The sequence below is a fragment of the Petaurus breviceps genome, unplaced genomic scaffold, assembly GCF_028583685.1.
Source record: "Petaurus breviceps papuanus isolate PSGF00001 unplaced genomic scaffold, PetGlider_PUasm1.0 67, whole genome shotgun sequence".
Taxonomy (NCBI): domain Eukaryota; kingdom Metazoa; phylum Chordata; class Mammalia; order Diprotodontia; family Petauridae; genus Petaurus; species Petaurus breviceps.
In genome coordinates this window covers 1,196,730-1,219,135 of record NW_027186446.1, presented here as the reverse complement: position 1 = coordinate 1,219,135, position 22,406 = coordinate 1,196,730, and the positions used below count along the sequence as shown (strand labels likewise).

Here is a 22,406-nt window from a genome sequence, read left to right as displayed (position 1 = left end):
TCTGTCTTTGTCTCTCTTTCATACACACACACACAAGCACAATAAGCAAACAGATGAAGGCACACAAAAGGAAGAGATGATTTAAGAGAGAATAGTATCAGGGAATAATCACCTAAAAACACATTTCAACTTTGAAGGAGAGATCAAGAAGATTTTAAGTGTTAGAATGCAAGGATTAACATGAATGATTGGAGTATAAGAAGAAGAGCCTCCATTCAATGAGTTCCTATCAAAATCCACTAGTAGAATTCTATTATCTTTTAGAAAAGGTATTTACTGACAAGATAAAGACAGATACATTTCCCCTCTCATAACTGAACTCTCATTTTCTACAAAAAAGTTTCTTAGGGAGAATTATCTCAACCTTAAAGAACAACGAGAGAGAGGCACATGTGTAGAGAACACATGAAATCAAAGGGTACCTCAAAATCCCTGGACCTGAGAGTCCTTTCTTTGTTTGTGAGCTCCTCATGGAGTTCCTCTTAAGTGTGGCTCTCTGAAGAATTCTAACGATTGATGGATCTCTCATGGATCTCCCAGTTTCTTGAGTACCTCCCTCTCTGAATACTCATTCACTAAAGACCAGAAAAGAATAAACAAACAAAAAAAAACAAAACTGATACATGCTCAGGGGCACAGGTCATAAAAGTTTGTCTTTGTTCATTGCTAAGTAGGGAAAGAAACTAAAACAACTGTGGGGGGATAGATCATTCAGTTCTGGCTCAGCAACTCATGAGTCTTCAGTCATTCAAGCTTCTTATCCAGTCAGAAAAGTCTTTTTCACCACATAATACCAGCCACCCAGTGATTTATGGCCCAAAATAGGCTTAGCAAGTCTTTGTGTTTTAGAGCTAATCAGGGACTATGTTCACATGCTCTATGATGGATAAATTTGAGCATATTCTATGAACTTGGACCTTATTGGCCAGTATATACCAAATGAGTACCAGGAAATTAGTTGGGGGAAGGCACTAAGAACTGGACAAATCGGGAAAATGCATCTATTGTTGATGGTAGTGCCTGAGCTGACCTTTGAAGATGTGTCATTGAGAAGGTAGTGTGTAGCAGGCATACTGGACAGTTTGATTAAAGGCTTGGAGGGTAGCAGATGAAGTACTATATGTGAGCAATAGCAAGCAAACCTATTTTGCTATAGCTTAAAGTGAATGAAGGGCCATAATATATAAGTCAGGAAAAGTAGGTTGAGGCCAGGTTATGAAAGAAATATAACAGCAATTTGGATTTTATACTTCATATGATAAGGAGTAACATGTTCAACCTTGAATTTTAGGAATATCATTTTGGAAGCTATGTAAAGAAAGAACTGGACAGAGGAGAATCTAGAAACAAAGAAACCAATTCAGAGACTATTGTAGTGGTATGCATGAGAGGTGAAATGGTTTTGAACTAAGGTGTTATCTGTGGGAAAAGGAAGAATAAAACTGATGCAAGAGATTCCGTGGAGGTAGAATCAACAAAACTTGGTATTTAATTGGCTATAATGAGATAAAGGAGAGTAGAGAGTCAAGTATGACTGAAAAGCTGCAAGACCAAGTAACTAGAAGAAACTCTAGACTTTTCCATCATACTATCTACCACCCAAAATCCAAATGAATTGACTTACATGTGATTTCTAAGGCTGACAAAGTAGATACACCCTGGGCTATCTTGATGTTCCTGATGCAAAAAAAAAAAAAGTTATTGTGGATTAAGTACAGAGAAACACTCAATAAAATCTTTTTTTATTGTGATGCTCATGTTGCTGATACATTGGTGAAAATAGCAATGTACTGAAATTAAATTATAAAGGGATTTCATGGATTAAAGTGGAAGTTTGAAAAGGGAGGGTTATTGAATAAGCATAATGCTCCTAGATTTTCTGACAAATGTATTTGGCAGGGGAAAAATATCTGTTGCCTCTGTGTGTGTGTGTATGTGTGTGTGTGTGTGTGTGTGTGTGTGTGTGCACTTATATCTTACTGAGAAGCAGAAGAAGTAGGTAGTTTTTTACAACCAAACAATTCTTAACCATGTTATTAAAAGAAAAAAATCTCAGTGTCCAAGTATAATTAAAATAGAATATTAGAATCTACTTCCTATTTATCATTTTGTAGAAGTCCTGAGAAAGAAAACAGCTTGCCTAAAGTCAACTTTTAAAAAAAAATAGTGTCAAAGCCAGAACTAGAATCCAGATCTCCTTACAGTAAAGTCTCCTCTAGCATACTTTTACTTTCCTAAGAGAAATTTTCTCATCTGAAGTCTGAGTAATTTCTTCAAATTTGTCTTCCCACTTTCCTTCATTTTAATGTCAAGGACAGCCTTACTTATACAAATGAAGAAGTTGCTATGATTTCAGGGACCCAGCAAAGATCTGCTTTTCCTTCTCTCAAACATGCCCCAGATTCATCCAAACACCTATGGTCATCCCTTTTCTAAAAGAGAAGAGAGTTCTATTAGTTGATTGAGAATGTGGAGCTCATTAGATAAGGGCTTTCCCCCTCATTCCTACTCCAATTACTCATGTTTATCCTTTCAATGCCCCCCCCCATAAATGCTATTTTATGATGTCCCCTCCAAAGTTGAAATTTGTTTTGCTGATGACTGTTCCCCAATATTATTTTCCCTCTTAAATTACTTCCCTCTCTCTGTCCCCACCTGTTTGGCTATTAATGTATTTTTGTTTTACCTAACTCTGTATGTGTATCTGTGAGTACCCATCCTAATTTGACTTCTTTATGAGTCAAGTCTATGTGATACTGTTCCTCTTCCACAGGAAGAGAAGAGAAATTAGACCTCTTTAAAATGTCTAATTTCTATAACAGCCACATAGTATATCGAGATCTGTCTGCCTCCATATACTTAGTCCATCCACAACTCCCCATTCACTTTCCTCCTCTTGCTCTGAGATTGGTAATCAAGCAATACCATAGTATTGATTTGAAAATAAGTACTATAAGGAGGTAGAGCCGAGATGGCAGAGTAAAAGGAGGAACTTGCTTGATCTCATCCCCCAATTACTTTCAATACCTGTAAAAAAAAATTGACTCTAAACAAATTTTAGGGCTACAGTACCCATAAAATGACAGAGTGAAACAAATCTCCCACAGAAGACAGCCTGACAGTTTCATAGGAAGGGTCTATCAAACCAGACTTGGAGTGGAGTGAAGTCCCACATGGACTGCTCAAGCACAGACTGGCAGTGTAATGGACACCGAGATATAACAGGACAGCTAGGCCAATTATAATTTGATAGGAGTGTTTATTAACTGGCCAGGGCTGCCTCTCAGACCAAAAGAGAGCATCGAGCTTTCTGTTAGACATAATTTTATAGACAATGTGATTGCTGGCAACAGAAAATGTTTCTAAGGGGTTAGCATTGTTTCCATTGGGACATAGCTTTCTCAGTATTATTCTTGTTGAGGCAAAACATTCTCAGTATTATTCTTATTGAAACAAAGCCTTAGTATTATTTCTATTGAAGCGAAACAGACCTGAATACATGGGAATCTGTGGCATGTTTTTTAGCAACACAGGTAAAACATTTCTTTACTATTGGAACCTATTAGATGGTTTCCAAGGAATACAGTAGGGGTCCCCTCTAGCAGGTTTAAGGGGGCTCTAGTGTATAATTTCTGGTGGGCACTTCAGCAGCAGAGACTGGGTAAAACAGGTCTTAGGGGACTTAATCACTAGCAGCTGTGGTGCTTTCCAGACTTCTTAACCCACAAACATCAAAGACAAAGTAAAAGGTCAGTAGGGAAACTCTATTAGACCTGGGTGAGAGAAGAGCATGGTCCAGTTACTGCCCTCAGGAGGTGGGGGTAGAGGGGTGGAAATGGTGGGGGCACAGAAGCAGTTGAAGGAGTGGCAGCAGCAGCACTGGCAAAAGTGGGTTCTTCCAGATCTCCAGCCTCACAGATGGTGGGGGGACAATCAGAGGGAAATTGCAGGAATATTGTTGCTGGCACTGAGGCCGGATTCTCTTGTTTTGTCCTACTTGGATCTGGGTTGCAGTCTTGGGTGTCAGTTCTGGAATGAGGAGGAGTGCTGGCATAGCAGAGCTTGTTGAGGCTGTGGAGAGGGAGTACCCCTCACATTTCTGAGGCAGGTGCCTAGAAGTAACTCTGACAACAGCTACACAAAACCCCAGAAATTTGAGATACAGCACTCTTCACTCTGGAAGCAGAGTTCTTCCATGGCAAAGAGCTTAAAAGTGAAGTAATTGGCTGGTAAAATGAGCAAACAGAGGAAAGGAAATCAGACTAAAGAATTCTTTTTTGGTGACAAAAGAGATCAAAACATAGAACCAGAAGAAGACAACAAATTCAGAACTCCTTCATCAAAAGCCTCCAAGAAAAATATGAATTGGTTGCAGGCCATGGAGGAGCTCAAAAAGAAGTTTGAAAATCAAGTAAGAGAAGTAGTAGGAAAATTGGAAAGAGAAATGAGAGTGATGAAAGACAATCATGAAAAATAAGTCAACAGCTTGCTAAAGGAGACCAAAATGTACTGAAGAAAATAACACCTAGAATTAATTCAAATGGCAAAAGAGATCCAAAAAGCCACTGAGGAGAAGAATGCTTTGAAAAGCAGAATTGGCAAATTGGAAAAGAAAGTTCAAAAGCTCACTGAAGAAAATAATTCCAAAATTAGAATGGAAGCTAAATGACTTTATGAGAAATCAAGATATCATAAAACAGATCCAAAAGAATGAAAAAGTAGAAGATAATGCAAAATATCTCATTGGAGAAACCACTGACCTGGAAAATAGATCCAGGAGAGATAATTTAAAAATTATTGGACTACCTGAAACCCAAGATCAAAAAAAGAGCCTAGACATCATCTTTTAAGAAATTATCAAGGAAAAGTGCCTTGATGTTTTAGAACCTGAGGGTAAAATAGAAATGGAAAGAATCTACCTATCCCCTCTTAAAAATGATCCCCAAAAGAAAACTCCAAGGATTATTATAACCAAATTTCAGAGTCCCCAGGTCAAGGAGAAAATATTACAAGTGATCAGGAAGAAACAATTTGAATATTGTAGCAGCACAATCAGGATAACACAAGATCTAGCGGTTTCTACATTAAGAGATTGAAGGACTTGGAATGTGATATTCTGGAGATCAAAGAGCTAGGATTAAAACAAAGAATCACCTACGCAGCAGAACTGTGTATAATACTTCAAGGGAAAATATGAATATTAAATGAAATAGTGGACTTTCAAGCATTCTTGATGAAAAGATCAGAGCTGAACAGAAAATGTAACTTTCAAATACAAGAAGCAAGAGTAACTTGAAAAGCTAAACAGGAAAGAGAAATCATAAGGAAATTTTAAGAGTTGAATTGTTTACATTCCTACATGAAAATACAATATTTGTAACTCATGAGACTTTTCTCAGTATCAGGATAGTTGAAGGGAATATATGTATATAGATAGATGGATAGATAGATAGATGATAGATAGATAGATAGATGTATATATTGTTGTGCAGAGAATAAGAGCAAGCTGAGGAGCTGAGACCTGGGTTCAAGGTAAATTTAGGTGTGGATTTATTGATTAAGTGCACAACTGCTTGGAGTGTAAACTCAAATCAGGCAGCCCCAAATTGGAGTACAAACAATGCTTATAAAGGCTAAAACCACAAAAAACACAACTGGGAAGGGGAACTAGCATAAGCAATGATGCACAGAAGGCAAGAATTGCCATTGGTTAGATCTATAGCTCAGGGCTAATGACCCAAGGGAATGAGGGTGCAACTTTTCCTGGAAGGGGGGTTCCTCCCAGAACAGGGTGGAGGGTATAGGGTGAAGGGGTAAAGGATCATTGAGTAATGGGGACAGGAAGGGGTCATGTTCTGAGTAAAGGGTATGGGGACCCTACTTGGTCAACAGGAACAGAGCAGGATGGTCTCTTCTTTTTTTTTATTTTTTTTTTATTTTTGCTTTTTGGAGGGCAATTGGGGTTAAGTGACTTGCTAAGGTCACATGATTAGTTTTTTTGTTAAATGTCTGAGGCTGGATTTAAACTTGGGTCCTCCTGACTACAGGGCCGGTGTCTATTCACTGCACCACCTAGGCACCCCATGGGTAGTCTCTTCTTAAGATAAACTTGTACCATAACCCTAGGACTTATCCTTGTACATAGTGATGATATACAGAATGCTAATTCAGGAAGTAGGGGGTTAGGGAACTACACCTTGGACAATACCCAAGACTATGCCTTAAGCTGTTTCAAGCTATTACAGTATGTAGGATAGAGACAAAGACAAATATAAAGGGGCTTAATGGTGGCCTCCAAATCAGGTAGTATGTGATTTGATTTGGGCAAAATGTGTGTGTATTTATATATGTGTGTGTGTGTGTGTGTGTGTGTGTGTGTGTGTGTGTATTCATAGAGGGCACAGGGTGAGTCGAATATGAAGGGATGATATCTAAAAAATAAAATTAAGAAGTGAAAGAGGAATATATTGGGAGAAGGAGAAAAGGAGAAAAAGAATAGCATAAACTATCTCACATAAAAGAGGCAAGAGAAAGCTGTTACAATGGAGAGGAAGAGCAGGGAGGTGAAAGGGAATGAGTCAACCTTACTCTCATTGGATTTGGCTTAAGGAGGGAATAATATACACACTCAATTGGGTATCTTACCCTACAGGAAACTAGGGGGGAAGGGGTTAAGAGAGGGGTATGATAGAAGGGAGAGAAGATTGAGAAAGGTGGTAATCAGAAACAAGCACTTTTGAAAAGGGACAAGTGTCAAAGGAGAAAATAGAATAAACAGGGAGTCGGGATAGGATGGAGGGAAATATGGTTAGTCTTTCACAATAAGACTATTATGGAAATGTTTTGCATAAGTACACATGAATAACCTATATTGAATTGCTTGTCTTCTCAATGAAGGTGGGTGAGGAGGGAAGAAGAGAGAGAATCTGGAACTCAAAGTTTTAAAAACAAATGTTAAAAAATTGTTTTTACATGCAACCAAGAAATAAAATATTCAAGCAATGGGTATAGAAATCCATCTTGCCTTACAAGAAAGTAAAGGGGAAGGGGTTAAGGCAGGGAAGGATAGGGGAGGATATAAGAGAAGGCAGACTGGGGGAAGGGGTAATCAGTATGCTTGCCAACTTGAGGTGGGGGGTAGTGGAGAGATGGGGAGAAAATTTGGAACTCAAATACTCAAATTTGGAAATGAATGTTGAAAACTAAAAATAAATAAATAAATTCTAAATTATTTTTTTTTTGGAGGACAACTGGGGATAAATGGCCTGCCCAAAGTCACATGGCTAAGAAGTGTGTCAAGCATCTGAGGCCAGATTTGAACTCAGGTCCTCCTTACTCTAGGGCCGGTGCTCTATTCACTGTGCCACCTAGCCGCCCCTAAATTCTAAATTCTTAAAAAAAAAAAAAGAAGTGTCATAGCTTCTGGAAAAGACTTGTCAATTGTCTGTCCTAAACATCAACTTGCAATACTTGTGAAACCCCAGACCAAAATTTCTTTCTCAGGCCAACATTCCCTTATAAGTGTAGTTAAGTTCCTTGAGGGAAGAGACTGTATGCATTTGTATTTTATTATCAAATTAACATAGTATCGGGAACATAGAAAACACTTTAAAATATTTTTTTAATTCTCTCATTCATTCATTCATTCATCTATTATCTAAGGCCTATAATTATGCTATTGGAGTTTTTTTCTTGTTATATTGATAAAAGTCTTAGGAAAAGAACTTTAGCACTTATTACCTGTGCAACCATGGGCAGTTACTTAATCCCTTTGAATCTTAGTTTTCACCTCTGTAAAATGGAGATTATAATACATGAATTACTTAACTCACAAGGTTGAGAAGAGCTTTGTAAACGTTAAAGCACATAGGAATATGAATTATTATCCCTTTGATTTAAAGTTTTGATCCCTGCTAAAATATTTACAATGGCTGCAACGATTTTGCTATCAAATGTTATAAATAATTTAGATGTAAGGATGGGGGGAATGGTCATTGAGGGCCCAGTCTTTACAATGTATACAATGTGTTCTTGTCAATCCATGTGGTGGCTATGTGAGACTGCTTCCTGAAATGCATAATTAAAAGGGCGCTTTGTCTCCCTCACTCGGTGTAGGCATGGGTATCCTTTAACTGTTTCCTATTGGATTACTTAATGGTGACGCCAAATTCCTTTAATTGGTTTTTGAGCAAAAACTACATAGCAATACAAAAGGTTCTAATAGATGTATTTTCTCTTGTATGACTTTTTTTTCTTTTTATGAAGAGGAAGATTTCAGGTTGGGGAAAAAAAATTATCTTTTCACTGAGCCACCATGTGGCTGTGAATGCATGGCCCCACCGTTTTTTAAATTGATTTTTGTTTATTCTTTCTTCCTTTTAGTGAATGAGTGTCAAAGATAAAATGGATCAGGTTAAGAACTTTGAAAAGTCAAGATAATCATTACACTCTCCCTCAAAAACTAGAGCTGATTTGGTAAGGCATCAGAGTTCCTGAGCAACTTGTTTGACCCAGGCCACGAGCAGATCAAACAGACAACCCAGAGAGCATGTCCTACAAACAATAGAGCACCCGAACTTCCGCTTTGCCACACCTACAAGTGAAGTTAGGGGTGGAGGGAATTCTTTGGCCAGCCACTTTAAATCCAAATCTGTTCTACCCAGAGATCCAGGGGAAGTGAAAAGGGGAATGAGTTATTCCTGGTCTGAGAAGATGTCATACTTTGGCCCTTGCTGTAGATAGTAAATATATTTCTGTGAAAGTTAATTGATGTTATCTGATTAACGGCTATTTGGGAGATATTAACTACTCATTTGATGTTAGGAGGAACACTGAATGGGGACTCATGAGTGACAAAAGAAAATCCCAGCCCCTTAAGATTACTCTTAGAACTAGACTAGATAACCTCTGAGGTTCTTTCTAGTTTATCAACCCACTTACATATTGTAGAGGACAGAGTTCACCAACATAAAGGATCATATTGCAAGGATCATTGGAGAAACACTTGTCTAAAATAGATTCAGTTTTCTCATTCAAAAGAAAATTAGAAAAAAGAGAAGAAGAATCTGACTTTGGTTGTCTAAAGGGGCTTCCTGTTGCAAAAGAATTTCTGTGAATGGTATTTTTAAATTAATCCGATGCATATTGCTGTGTTCACAATAAATGAATATAAACAACAAAAATTCATGTAAATATATAATTATATTATGCATGTTATATAAATGTCAGAGAAAAAGATGAGAGCATAGAAGCAAACCAGGACCAGAGATAATCATGAATAAATAACTTGTTATGCTTAGCTGTGCCTTGAACCACAAGGTTTACATTATGGAAATGATTTGCATCCCCCTTCTCTCCTTGGCTTTGTTATGTTTTGTTTTACCCACTGCACAAACATTACCTGCAGCTAAAAAAGTAGGACTCCAGGTGACCTTTTTGGAATATAGGGATACCCCCATATACTGTCATCATTTAGCAATACTAGAACATTTTTATTTTAAAACATCTTTGCCAATCCACATTCTAATATCATCCTTGATAGGAAAAGGTCTTCTCAGGGACAGAACATTAGTGGATCTTGGATGTATCCCTTCATCTTACTGACAAACCTTTTCACATCTCCTCCCCCCAGGGTTCAAAAGGTCCCATTTTCTAACTAGCAAATAGAAAAGCCAGAAACACACATAGAACCTTGGGGGCACAAGAATCACAACTCTCATATGTCACAGACAAAGGATAGTAGCCAGGAGTACACATAAAATGTCACAGGAGAGGGAATCTCCTGGGAATACCAACTACTGAATCTGGTCTGCTTGTCTGTCCCACAAACCTCATCAGGCACCTACTTCCCTACATCCTCATGAATAGCATTGTCATGCACAGAAAACCAATCTCCCCAAACAATACACCAGCAATTTCTTGAACCTATTTCCCTTAAGATTGTTGACTATGACAGCCCCCCAACTTAATTGCTGAGACAATCATGTAGTCTCTGGTCAGTATGTTCAGTAGCTGCAGCCTGGTGGGTACCTCTAAGACCTTTTTTCTATAAGATATGTGTATACTGGATATATTATCTTCTGCTTTCATATCCCTGGGTTTAGCTCCCCTTGTTATTGTTTGTTGTTGTGCAGCTGTTTTCATTGGTGTCTGATTCTTCATGACTCCTTTTGGGATTTTCTTGGTAATGATATGAGTGCTTTGGCATTTCTGTCTCTAGCTCATTTTACAGATGAGGAAACTGAGGTAAACAGGGTTAAATGACTTGCCCAAAGTTACATAGTTATTGTCTAAGGTCAGATTTGAGCTCAGAAAGACCTGACATTCTCATCCACCATACCACCTGATTATCCTAAATGTTTTTGTTGAGTTATTTCATTCATCCAACTCTTCATGACTGCATTTGGTTCTTTGCACAAATACTGGAGTAGTTTGCCATTTCTTTTTCCAACACATTTTACAGATGAGGAAACTGAGGCAAATGAGTATAACACCAATGCAATATTCATAGCACCCATGGTGCCTATGGATGAGCTGAAGAAGTTGTGAATCACAAAATGTAATAGGATCTACACATGGTGGACAGAACCAAAGCATTTATTCAAATACCAGAAAAATTAATCCCCAAACCAGAAAGCCAAATCTATTACAGTAAACACAAAGGTGGTACACATAACCAATGCAGCAAACACCAACATTTCCAAGGCTCCCCTTATCAGGTCTTCAAAACAAAACAGGCTCCCTTAGGCAAGAATGCCCCTCTCTCACTCACACTAGCTGCTCAGCGTTCATGCTGCTTGCTCCCAGCAATTCTGGCTCTCTCTCATCTTGTGCTCAGCTTTTTATTCTGGTCATTAGCTCCTCCATATTCTTCCCCTTTCTGTTACATCAGCAAGTTCCTCCCACTGTGCATTTCACAAGTTCTGTTTCTTAACAAAAGACTTGATAATATTGTACCTGGTTTTCCCATCCCCCAACCTCAGCCCTCCCTCAGGGAAGTGAGCAGACTGCCAGGTCAGTTCTACCCTCCCCCAACTGATGTTCGCCCTTACCCAGTCAGCCCACTGCCACAGAGGCGGGCAGGCTTCTGAGTCAGAGAGACTTATCGCCAATGGGAATTTTGAGGTGTGTACTAACCAATCACTGTTTTTGGCCTCTGCAAGCTTCTGCTTATGTAATACCTAACCATTGGCCACATGGCATCCCTTTAAAAGCTGGGGCTTTACCTGAGATTACTGCTGTATGACCTGGGACAGTGGGGTGGTACCTTGTCAGCCTGCCATGTGGCTTGATCAGCCAACATAGTGTATAATAAAGGGTCCAATTCTAAATTGTTACTTGGGTCTTGCTCGCATTTTCTGGGCACAGCAATATAATAAAGGGTAAGGCTCAACTGAAATAAGGTGCTAAGTTCTTGTTTGCTTGGCCTTACAAGGGGCAGGAAAGATCTTCAAATCCCCATTACCATTACAATGAGGTAAATTGACTTGACCAAGATCATACAGCTAATAAATATCTGAGGTTGGATTTGAGCTCAGGTCTCTGTAAACAGCAAGCACCCTGACATACCCAGGGTGGCTGCCAACACAGGTTCTTAGATCTGCTTTCCTAAAGGAAAGCAATTCAAAATGGGTTAACAATCTTGCTTTAATCAACCAAACATATCATTTACCTAGTTCAGGGGAAAAAGTCATTACCCCAAATTTCAGAGTATACAGAGGTTACAAGGAGAAATTACAAGAAGACAGAGAAACAAACAGATCAAGCAGACAGACCTCCAACTGTCCAACCATTACATCCATACCAAATCACAGTTACCAGATAGGGAAGCATCAACATCTGGGTTTTTCAAAGCCAGAGGGCTCTCAATGGCTTCCCAGAGTCTCGTCTGGTCAAATCACTCAACACTTCTCAAAGTGAGCCCCAAAACAAAGCCTCACATCAGGATTTATATAGCCTTCTCCTGGGTCAGAGAATGTAACAACTCTCTTGACCCACTGCCCAATCACAAAGTATCTCCTGAAAAACAAGCCTCCCAGCACAGACTACAGGTGCACTTAAGCCTACCAAAGGGCCTAGGGACAGGAAAGATCTTACACAATATGACCTTAGAAAGATGGCAACAACATAAATTTACATTTCCTTTAACAGTCTCCCTTACTCCTGGCCTGGCACTCTATTCCCTGAGTCAATTCCCTTGATGCCCCATATTAACATCATTTCCCCTACCCTCGATTTTTCCTAATGAACTAACTCCCCCTGTAATCTTGTTTCATCTAACAATATTTTCCATGGAACCAGTTGAGGACCAATCACTTAATCAGTCAATCAACAATCATTTATTAAGCAACTACTCTGTGTACTCTGCTAAACGCTATTGATACAAATATAAAAATAACTAAGTCTATGTTCACAAGAATATTCTATCATGAGAGACATGTATGTAAAAAACAAATATGAGGTCATTTTTATGAGGAAGGTACTAGGGATCTGGGGGTCCAAAAAACCTCATAGGAAGTAGTACTTGGACTGAGTTTTATCAGACATTAGGGTTTCCTAGAGGAGGACGTGAGAAAGGAATGAAGGTTACTATGCACAAAGCAATGGTGATGGGGTAAGGAATGTTATGTGTGATAGCTTGTATAAAGGAAGATCATGTCTTTTATAGAATCTTGAATGTGTCCAATTATCATATACTTAAGAATTTAACCAGAAAGTCAAAGGGAATTAAGTGAATGTTCATAAGGTCATATAAACATTGTCATGGAAATTGTCCAAATTTTGTGATATTTAATTTGTAGCCATAAAAATACAGGCAATCCCATAACTTGTGGGCAGAATATGTTCTAAAATCCTAATGTGAATCAGTTGTACAGGATTCAGATAATATTTTTTTCTGGAAAAATCATGTGCTAAATGATAGTTAAGTTCCTAACCTCAATTACAAGGTCTTCTTTAATTCATAACATACTGAACTCTTTAGTCAAAATAAAGCTATAATTCATAAATTCAGATGATGCAAAGGGCAATAGAAAGATGTATGTGGCTAGAAACAGACTGTTGCATATTGTCAGTAATGATTTATGTAAAAGACATAGCATAAAAACATCATCAATAAAATGTATGCATGAAAAAGGAAGTGAAGTAGCTATATATTGAGAATTCATCCTTTCAGTCCAAGTGTGGGACTAGTACTCAGAAAAATGGGTGGATTCTTCCTGGAGGATTTATGGAAGAGCATTGACGAAAATAACATACAGTACAAAGTAGAAGGATTGTAATTGGTGCTTGTGGAAGGAATGGTCATGCTGATCAATCACTCACTTAATCGAGAAGCACAAGCACTGATTAACCACCTACTCTGTGTACTATCCTAGGCATCGGGGGTAAATGAAAAAGTCCCTGTTCTTAAGGATATTCTATCATGGAAGATATACACATATATGTGTATGTACAAAACAAGAGCAAAGTCATTATTATAAGGAAAGTACTTCCAGTTGTGGATGGGGGAGGGAGTCTGGGCAGGGGATTGAGAAAATCATCATAGGAAATAGTATTGAGCTGAATTTTGGCAAAAATGACCAACATCTTTAATACAAGATTGAATTCTGGGTCTTAGAAGTAGGGGACTATGTGAAGCAGAACAGAAGAGGAAAAGAAACAGAAGGATGTCTTGCAAGGAGGGGAGAGAGAGAAATCAGGCATGTTTACAATCTAGCTGAGCTACCTTTTCTCCCCTTTATGTTCTAGACAGACTAATTACTCACTAACTCCCCAAAACATGCCATAATTTCTACCTCTACAGAGCACCTCTTTGATAAGCATAATGGCAAATCTAAGAGATGAGCACTTGTTTAATCATTCTTATTCTAGGAGTGTGCCTTCCCTTCAGATTCACTACTGGCATTGTACCCAATCTGTAAGGCCTAGCACAAATGTCACTTCCTCCATGAAGCTTGCCTTGAGCTTTTCAGCTAGAAGTAATCTCTCCCTCATGCACTTCATAATTTAGAATTTTAATTGGTTGCATGTATTTGTTTTATCACCCCCTACTAGAGTATAATCTTCTAGAAGTACGGGAATAAAACATGTCTATAAGGAGAGCAGTGTTTGGGGTAAAGAATGTAGGACACACTTCATCAGATACACCCTGACCCTTCCGGTCTTGTTAAATGAAGCTCCTGAGGAAGAGGCAGAATCTTTGTGCTACTGCCTATCCTTTTCCATAATGGGAGTTCATAGGAATTTATCGACTCCAAACCTAATATATCAAGTAGATTGGCAGGAACTGCTGTTGAGGGAGAAATAAAGTGATGTCACATTAGAGGGAAATACCTGGGAGCCCCAACTGCAGAGTCTGGATTGCCAATCCGCCCCGAAACTCAAAATCAGATTCCACTTGAGGGACTCTTGCTGCTCTCGTTGGATCTGACTCATGGCAGAGTTGGAAGAGTGCTGAGGTTAGGAAGCATGGATCAATCAGTCAACAGATTGTCAAGCCCTCACCATGTGCCAAGATCTGCACTGAATGCTGGGGATATAAAGAAAAAGCAGAGAGTTATTGCCTACAAAGAACTTATATTCTAATTAGTGAGACAACATATACACATGTGTATATATATATATATATACACACACACACATATATATCTATAGATAGATAGATATACATAGATAGATAGATAGATAGATAGATAGATAGATAGATAGATAGATAGATAGATAGATAGATAGACAGATAATTTGGGAGAAAGTTATATACAGAACAGATACAAGGTGACCCTATGGGGCAAGAAAAGACCTATTACAGAAGGCATCATATAAGCTGAGTCTTAAAGTAATCCAGATGCTGAGAAGCAGAGATGAGGAAGCTTTTCAAAGAGGAAAAATGACTTCACAGGGGACATCTTGATTTGTGTGTGAATTGGATTTAAGTGAGGTAGAGTTGCACAAAGTCATCAGCCTTACTCTCTTCCAGTTACTAAAATCCAGGGGCAATGGGGTGGCTAGGAGTCACAGTGAATAGAGCACTGGCCCTGAAGTCAAGAGGACCTGAGTTCAAATCTGGCCTCAGACACTTGACTCACACTTACTAGCTGTGTGACCTTGGGCAAGTCACTTAACCCCAATTGCCCTGCCCTCTCCCCCCAAAAAAACAAAAAAAAAGTTTTTTTTAATCCAGGGGCAAAATAGTCAGAATTTATGATGATGCAGTGGATGACCTTGATGTCTTTGATGTCTAACACTCCACAGTAGCTACTTTAACTTCCTTCATGGCCACAGAAACAAATTATTTCCATCTGCACATTCTGCCAAATGAAATCTTCACATTCTTGGGGTAGAAATGCCCCTAACTCATCAACAGGTTTGAGGTCTATCATTTACAGTCAAACTGGTTTAGCCCCTCTGTCAAGACAGTTTTACTGTGGTGTGACCACTGTGAATGCTACAGCTTCTTGAAGCCACAGGTGAAACCTAGGTGAAAGGTGGGGACCAAAAGTGAATGAGCAGCCCTGAAAGGGGCTCAGCAAGCCCTCACACCAGAGGTGCCAGTGCTTCCTGAACACCTCACACACCCCAATAGACATATGACAAATCTATCTATCTATCTATCTATCTATCTATCTATCTATCTATCTATCTATCTATCTATCTATCTATCTATCTATCCATCCATCCATCCATCCATCTATCCATCTATCCATCTATCTATCTATCTATCTATCTATCTATCTATCTATCTATCTATCATCTATCTATCTATCTATCTATCATCCATCCATCCATCCATCTATCTATCTATCTATCTATCTATCTATCTATCTATCATCTATCATCTATCTATCTATGGATATGTGTATATATGTATATACATTTTTTTTCTGGAGAGTACAAGTGTTAAACATTTACCAGTATACACCTGTATTGCTTTATAAGCATTACTTGAGCTCAGCAAATGTGCAAGCAATACAGTCTTCCCCAGTCTGGAGGCCTGGCAAGTGTAGGCTAAAAATAATAATATTACTGGCATTTATATACTGCATTTAAGTTTGCAAAGTGCTTTACAACCATTATGGTATTTGAGCTTCAAAATACCCCTGCCTGAGATTCTGAAAGACTGTGATGATCACAAGAATTTGGAGAGGGAAAGAGAAGTATCACGGCCAGGATCCCTCCTTCTCTGAGCCTGGGGAGTCAAAGGTCCAAAAAAGGCTTCTGAGGCAGGACCTCCCAAAAGAAGCCCTTATATGCAGGACTGTGAATAAGGATTTATCTTTTATCTTTGAAGCTAATGGTCATCCAATCCAAATCAAGAGTTTCTATTTTGTTTCTTTTCTGTAAATAAAATTTTATAACGATAACTAGCATTTATGTATCACTTTAAGGTTTACAAAGTGTTTTACATGTGACATTGTATATTTTGTAAGCAAGAGATCAACTTGAATGTCCTGTAGTTAGGGGGTACCATTTCTACATTAACTCAAATATTCTGGGTTGGGACTATGAGCTAGGAGAATGAGAAAATGTTCTGGAGTATTCTTTGGATCTCTCTCATGAAAGAAAGCAGTAGTGTAATGGTATAGTGGGGAAAAAAACCCACAGGATTTGTAGTCAGAGAAGATGGGTTTGATTCTCAACCAGTTATAACAAAGAACTCCCAATGAGGAGGCCACTTCAGGGGAAGGAATGAGGTTTGATCTAGGGCTCTTCATTCTGTACATTCTGTATATTTTTGAGGTAGACCAGAGATGTAATTCATGGGGGCTAAGACTGAAGAACTGAGAGAGTGTGTTCAAAGGAGGGAAAAATGGATCAACTAATTTATCAATAAAAATTTATGGTCTTCTGTGTGCCAAGCATGGTGCTAGGAATTAAAGGACAAAAATGAAATGGTCTTTAACATCAAGGAGACAGGAAAAGACTTAGAATCAAGTACTGAACTTACTAGGCAGGAGGGAGAGTAACCTGGAGATCCATAGATGACCGCAAAAGGGATCTGTAGGGGATAGCAGCAGGAGCAAGAATTTTGCCAACTCTTCCTTTTGGCCCTGTATCTACTCTAGCATAGACTCATGGAATCACAAAATCCTTGAGCTAGCTGAAAGCAAACTTTAAGGTAACCTACTTCAGCTTCTAACCAAGCTCTGCTGGTCTAGGTGCTTGAGAAGGACCAATCAGATGACACTTGCCTCCTGGATTATAGAATCTGGTAAAATTCTATGTTGAATTTTCATTTTAAAGATATTTCAAAGTTGTTTCATAACAAATCTCACGCTTCACAGTATGAAAGCTGATGTTTTAGAAATGTAGGGTCATGGGATTTTAGACCTAGACAGAACCTTAAAGATCACCATAATTTTACAGGTGAGTAAAACCTACACCCAAACAACTGAACCAAGATCATACAGGTTCCCACGCACTCTGATTTTTTTCTTTGACCTTGTCATACTCCAACCTCACAGGTCCAGAGACCACATATGTTGGCTTTACATTTTTAATTCAGAATATTTTTTATCCTAAATAATGATATGACTAATTAATTATCATTCAACTTTTTCAGGCCAGTGACAAATTAGATATACAGACATATAGATAGATGGATATGTGCGTAATTAACACATACATACACACATGCACATACACACATATATGTATACACATACTTATTTTGGTCACTTTAGCCTGTGCTACATTTGTACCCAGGGTCAGCCAAAGAAAAGGATAACCCATTAATCTTTGTCCTTCTGGCATGGCAAGACCACTCAGTAATCTATATCAAGTCACAAAAGTGAAACTCTAAATGTGAACATGCCATATATCTAATTCACCCCCAATTAAAAAATAATCTTTTTAAACTGTCAATGCCCACTGCCCAGAATCAATAACAAGAAAGATGATGAGTGACACATCCTGGTGATCTAGCTTGACAGGAAATAGATTGCTCTTATCACAGCCACAGGAAGAAGGAAAAGTGGACTTTCTTCACATTTAACCATATGACAGAGGGATGGAATCTGATCACCCAAGTCTTCTGCATTTTAATTGATGAACAAATCATAAGCCTAGGGATTTAGACATTTTCCAGTTAAATTATGATGAATCTTCTAAAAAACAAAATAAAAAACATTGATCCTATGACATCCCATCGAGTCAATATTATATATGGTATATGTTAGGACGTTTTTATAATTCTTGATATAATATATCATCATATCATCATAGATTTGGAGCTAAAAAGGACCTTGGAGATCCTTGAGTCTAACTTCCTCAATTTACAAATAAAAGGGAAAAAACTTAAGTCCAGAAAATAAAGTGACTTTCCCAGGGTCATAGTGACTTTAAGATTAGCTGGAGCAGCTGAGTGGCACAGTGGATTGAGCTTCAGTCAGGTAAACCTAAGTTTAAATCTGACCTCAGACACTTACGAGCTGTGTGACCTTGGCCAAATCACTCCACCTCTTTTTGCCTCAATTTCCTAATAGCACCTACCTCCCAGGGTTGTTGTAAGGATCAAGTGAAAAAATAATTGTAAATTATTTTGTTAATTAAATTAATTTTGTTATTTAAATAACATTTAATTAAATTAATAATATCATTTAATAAAATTTAATTTAAATTAAATACATTTTGCTAATTACATTAAATTGTAAACAATCTAAACACTTAACTATGGAACATAGTAAGTGCTATATAAATGTTAGTTATTATTTTTAATAATAAGTGCCTAAGGCAGAATTTTAACCCAGGTATTCCTCAGCCCAAATCCCTGTCCACTATACCTCTCAACCTGATGCTGCTGCTGCTGATGATGATGAGCAACAGCATAGGAAGAAAGAAAAGGAAAAGAAGTCTCCTGTCTATATATATATATATATTTTTTTTTAATATCTTTTTAAAGAAGAAAGATGGGATATGGGATATGATGAACACCAAATAACATTTTTAAAAATGCAAAGAATTACATAGAGAAGAAACATCTGATTACCAATCAGGCAGTCACTTCTGAATAAACTGCCTATATAGTCAAACTTGTGAGAGCAAAAGCCAAAGTCAATAGCAAATGAGAAAGGCTAAATATAAGAATACATGGCCTGCAACTGAGGTTGCTTCAACCTAACCCATTTAAACATGTTTGACTCTCCCTTTTCTCACACATACCAGTAAGAAAGAATAAGCACTGATACAGAGCATTACTATATTATTCAAAGTAAATTTAACGTATCTATATTAATTGCTTCTAGGAGAAGACCACCGAAACTTAGAAACTGCCTTAACAAGCAAACACTAGACAGCAGAGAGATATGGCAGCCAAGGAAAACATTGGTTTAGAATATAAAAAATCATTTGTAAAATCTCACAGAGAAAAGAGAGTGAAAGATGATGAGCAATATTGCATCATGTAAGAATTAAAAACAAACAAGAGATAAACAAATGTACACAAAGCTTGGTGGGCAACCTAGTTAAATAAAAGCAGTTATGGGAGCAAAACAAACAGATGAAAAATGGAAAAGTTCTGCTTTTAGCAGAGAGAAAACTACAGCAGATTTTTAGGTAACTGAAATCCTATCTCACTAATACAGGATATCCAAAAGTCTTAGTGCAGTTTTAAACTATTAAAACTTACCACCCTGTATTAGTGATACAAGACTTCAGTTACCTGAACATCTGCCAGAAGAAAGGTATAATATAAAAATTAGTAGTTTAAAACTGCACTAAAAACTTGGGACATCCTGAATAGGATACCTTTACTCCAAGCCTGAGATTAGTTTTCTGAACTCCTCTTTCATCTTTCTGGACATTGTTATCTATCATATACTCTAATGTAAATATTATTATGGTTTTATCTCTTGTCTTTCTTCATCCATAAGTTCTGCAGTATGCTTCTCCCTTATGGTTTCTAGATATGTTTGAATGAGGTAGCTGTCAAACTGATATTACTAAAACACAGGTCTTAGCATGTCATCCCATTGAACTCAATATACTCTTATGGTTCCCTATTACCTCCAGAATCAAGTGAAAAATCCTTTGCTTGGCATCCAAAGTCCTTTTCCAGTCTTCTTTTTTTTTAAATAAATTTATTTAATTTTAGTAGACAACATTCAGTTCCACAAGCTTTTGAGTTTCAAATTTTCTCCCACTACCTCTTCCCTCATCCTCCCCCAAGATGGCATGCAATCCTATATAGGTTCTACATATAACTCACATTAAACATATTTTCACTTTAGTCAGGTTGTAAAGAAGAATTATAATTAATAATATATTAATAATTATAATTAATACTAATAAAAATATATAATTAATAATATAATAAGTTCATCTGCTCATTATTTCTTATAGCACAATAGTATTCCATTACATTCATATACCACAACTTGTTCAGCCATTCCCCAGTTGATGGGCATCTCCTTGATTTCCAATTCTTTGCCACCACAAAAAGAGCTGCTATGAATATTTTTGTACAAATGGGTCCTTTTCACATTGGTTTGATTGCTTTGGAATAAAGTTCTAGAAGTTGTATTGCTGGGCCAAAGGGGATGTACATTTTCATAGTTGTTTGGGCATAGTTCCAAATTGCTCTCCAGAATGGTTGTATCAGTTCACCACTCCACCAACAATGTATTAGTGTACTGATTTTCCCACATCTCCAGCATTTATAATTTTCCTGTTTTGTCATGTTAGCCAATCTGACAGGAGACATGTGGTACCTAAGAGTTGTATTGATTTGCATTTCTCTAATCAATAATGATTTCAAGCATTTTTTCATGTGATTATATATATCTTTAATTTCTTCCTCTGAAAACTGCCTGTTCATATCCTTTCTGTTCCTTACCCTATATACTCCCCCTCCAGACTCTAAGTGTTTTCATTGGCTATTTGCCCATGCATGGAATTTACTCCCTCCTCATTTTCATTTCCTGGCTTCCTTGGTTTCATTCAAGTCCCAGATAAAATCCCAACTTCTACAAAAAGCCATTCTCAATTCCTCCTAAATATATTGCCTTCTTTATGCCAATTATTTCCATTTTATCTTCTATATAGCTTATTTGTACATAATTGTTTGCATGTAATCTCCCCCATTAAGCTGTGAGGTCCTTGAAAGCAGGGACTATTTTTTTTTTTGGCTTTCTTTGTATCCTCAGTGTGTTCATGTAGGACCTTAATAAACGACTTGTGACTTGACTTGCTTCTTTGTTCTGGTTTCTAGATTTTCTAGAATGATTCTGTCTTCTTAAAAAACAATGATTCTGGGGCAGCTAGGTGATGCAGTGAACAGAGCACCAGCCCTGGAGTCAGGAGGACCTGAGTTCAAATTTGTCCTCAGACACTTAACACAAAACTAACCATGTGACCTTGGACAAGTCACTTAGTCCTAATTGCCCTGCCTTCCCCCCTCCCAAAAGCAGCAAAAAAAAAAAAAAAAACCACCAACAACAACACTGATCCTTTTTCTTTATCTACCCTATCATTTATTTTTATTTTATATAATTAGGTATACCTTTACAGATCAAATTCATTTCCTGGTGTTTATACCTCTAATTCCACTAACTTTTCAGCCATACTTTGTATATTTCTATACAAAGACCTAAAAGCATCTTTATCAATCTTTATTGACCTCTTCTTGGATTTTGTCTAATTTCTGGGTATGTCTAATAATATTCTTTCTACATTGTAGCTCTTTTCTGTGTTATTCCTCCCTCATTTTAAATTCAGTTTAAATACATCCCATTTGCCTAGATTTATGAGATTTTAGCCAAATGTATTCTAAATTTTTAATGATGTCTTCTGATTTTTACATCATCATAATCATGCTACATATTTCTCCTTCTACTACTCACAGAGAGTTCTTCCATATAACAAATACTATTTTGAGAGAGGAAGAAAATCAGCATGACTGACTGATACCTTGAAAAAAATCCAAAAGCATGTTCAATGTAGACTTCCTATCTCCATTAAGGATTGGATTGTGGAGGTGTCTTCTCATATATTTTCATTTGAATCCTGCTTGATCTTTATAATTTTGTGACATTCCCTTTGATTTTTTTGTTACTGTAAATATTATCTTGGTTCTGCCTACTTCACTCTGCATCAATTTATGCTTCTCTCTATTCATTACACATCTAATTTCTTACACCACAGTAATATTCTATTACATTAATGTACCACAATTTGTTTAGCCATTCCCCAACTGATGGGCATCTGTTTTGTTTCCAGTTCTTTGCTGTCACAAAAAAGTGCTGCTATGAATATTTTGGTGTCTATAGGGAATTTCTTCTTATCAATGGTTTCCTTGGAGTATAAACCCAATAATGGAATCTCTGGTTCAAAGGATATGGGTGTTTTCATTGTTATATTTGCATAATTCCAAATTGCTGTCCAAAATGGTTATGCTATTTTATAGCTCCATT

The 22,406-nt window shown here is 37.5% G+C and overlaps 1 long non-coding RNA gene across 1 annotated transcript in view; it reads right to left on the bottom strand.

Moving 5' to 3' along the window:
• LOC138173905 (uncharacterized) overlaps positions 1-22,406 on the bottom strand; it is a 121,834-nt gene that overhangs the window by 68,824 nt on the left and 30,604 nt on the right. The window contains exon 2 of the long non-coding RNA XR_011171570.1: positions 14,335-14,530. This is a non-coding gene — a long non-coding RNA (uncharacterized lncRNA). The remainder of the gene's footprint in view (positions 1-14,334; positions 14,531-22,406) is intronic.